A 2,657-nucleotide genomic window follows, 5' to 3' on the forward strand; every position below is an offset into this window, starting at 1 on the left:
TGGGGTGCCTACCTATAATTGGTCATTTCAAGACCCTCTTAAGACAAAGAACTTTAAAACTGATAAGGTCCTGCCAGAACTACTGTCTGTAAAAAAGTAACTGGGTGTCCTGAAATGCTGTGAACTTTAACTGGTTAACTAAATGATGTTTGCCGCCTTGCTAAAGTCAATATAAGCTCACTGCTACCTTTGTTCAGGGACATTCTCTGCTCCTTAACCCCAGGGAGATCAGGTTAGATCAGGTTTGGCCCGGCCTTAAATAAAGTCTGTAATAAAGCTCTCTAAAACTCTCTATGTGACTGTTGGCAGAGTGAGTTCCATTTCGATGGGTTTCAACAGAACAAAGGCAAAAGAAATGTGGATAAAATTAAATTTTCTTACACCTTGCAACCCACTGAGAAATACTTGAGATTGTCAGAGGAAGATATTCATTAAGATATTTACAACTGCTTTAATGTTACTGCTTTTCCAGAGGCAGAAAGCTGGCTTAGCTGGACACCAGTCAGACTTCCAGGATCCAGTGAGTCATCTTAAACCTATGAAAATCCCTTTAGAAATTCTATTTCTACCCCCTCAACGTAAACTATATAACCATTGGCTCCTCATAATTATCCTGCAGCTCAGTCTTTCCACATATCCTCTCCCTGTGCTTTAATTAGATCAGCTTCGTTCACCAAAAAGGCCTCAAGAATACTTTTTTGAGCATTTACTTATTCCTGACCTAACTCAGGTCAGTTTCCACGGGGCAATGAAGGCTCCCACTTTTGTGTAGGAGATCTAATGACCTCGGGCAATAGAGTTCTCATTCCATCTGATCTCCAGCCCATCGGTTTTATTTCATTTCTTGGTCATGACCCAGACATACTGTTCTATTTACTTCTTTGTGTTTTTAGAAAGAGAAAAATCACATAATTAACATGTTTGAGAATCTTAAAAATCTGAAATACCATAGGGCACAAATGATGATTGAAACCGGAGCTTTCTAGAGGGGCATCTGGGTGGCTCAGCCATTTAAATCTCCAGTCTTGATTTCGGTGCAGATCATGATCTCGAGGCTCATCCTGACAACGTAGCCCTCTTGGGATTCTCTCTCTCTCTCTCTCTCTCTCTCTCTCTCTCTCTCTCTCTGTCCTTCCCCTGTACCCGCTCTCTTTCTTTAAAAAAAGTAAACATATAAAAGCAAGGCTTGTAATGGGCCTGGGTTGCTCAGTTGGTTAACTATGAAGCTCAACTTGGGTTACAGTTTCATGGTTCATTAGTTCGAGTCCCACATCTCTCTGTCTCTGTTTCCCCATCCCTCCCTTCCTCCCACTCTCTCTCTGCCCCTCATGGGATTTTCTCCCCTCTCCCCTCCCCCACTCTCTTCCCTTCATCATTTGTGTCCTCTCTCAATAAAAAAATTAAACATCTAAATTTTAAGTTTACTGAAGTAGCACAGGGACAGGACCCGTGGGCAGAAAGAACTGTACTTTGGCTGTAGGTGTTGTACCCAAGATTTCTTTATCGCCCCCAGAAACCAGAGACCGCCAGGGAGGCTGAAGCACGCATGCAAAAGCAAAGGGCTTTCTTATGAATTTAGGCTCGCCTGGGCCTAAACTCGGGCTCACAGACTTTACCGGCGTGGTGGATCCGTGCTGAGAGCGAGCGAGCCCCGAACAAAGGGGGGGTAGGACTTTTATGAGTTTGGGAAGGGGGAGTTACAGGAGATTGTGACATAGGTGCAGTGACCCAATCATAATGGTACAGCAGTATTGGCAGCAGCTCTAACCATCCACACTGTTCAGAGCGTTCGTTACTTTTGGCGGGACCCAATTACAACATTTAGGGTATCTTTGAAATTAACCAATTACAGAGCGAGTTCAGGGTCTTGTTTGGTGACTATGGGGTTAACTTTAACACTAGGTAACACGGGCTTATCTAAAGTTCCCATCTGCAGGCCTTACCCTTAGGAATGTGGGGTGAGGTAGCTGGGCTTTCCTGATTAGATACCCCCGGGCAATGTATGACTGCCAAATGGCCAAATGGTTCCGAAGAGACTGACCTTAGACCTTTTAGCTTAGAGGGGGAAACAAAGCCTGTCATGGCTTTCAGAACATAGGAAGCTTATATGTTCATGGGGGAGGGTAGGTGTATAACATGTTTGATCACAAAGGTTTCTTTAAATTTCTACTTGTAAGACTACTCTTGCAAGATTCCCCTGATGCTCGGCTTTCACTTCAGTATAAACAATTAGTGAAACATACCAGCAGTCATGAGACCCTTTAAGAAATGCAGCCTCCAGGGGCCCCTGGGTGGCTCAGTCACAGCCTGGAGCCTGCTTGGGATTCTTTCTCTCTGTCTCTGCCCCTCCCCCTTTTACACCATGCTGCCCTTGCTCTCTCTCAATCTCACACACAATAAAAATAAAAACTAAAGAAAAAAAAAAGAATGCAGCTAGCAATCTTTCTTGATGCTTATCAAAACTATGCAGGGACTTGGTCAGCCTTCTGTGGTGAAGGTGAACATATTCCTTTGGTATCCCTCATCATAGTAGACTCAGAAATAAAAACTGTTATATTTATATCATTCTACTTGTTTGTATTGATCGTGTGAGTAAAAGACCTAAGCGTCATCATCTACAACTAGATTGAGGACTTTCATGTCCTTGAAGTGTTTTG

Source organism: Suricata suricatta, chromosome 16 (assembly GCF_006229205.1).
Source record: "Suricata suricatta isolate VVHF042 chromosome 16, meerkat_22Aug2017_6uvM2_HiC, whole genome shotgun sequence".
NCBI lineage: Eukaryota > Metazoa > Chordata > Mammalia > Carnivora > Herpestidae > Suricata > Suricata suricatta.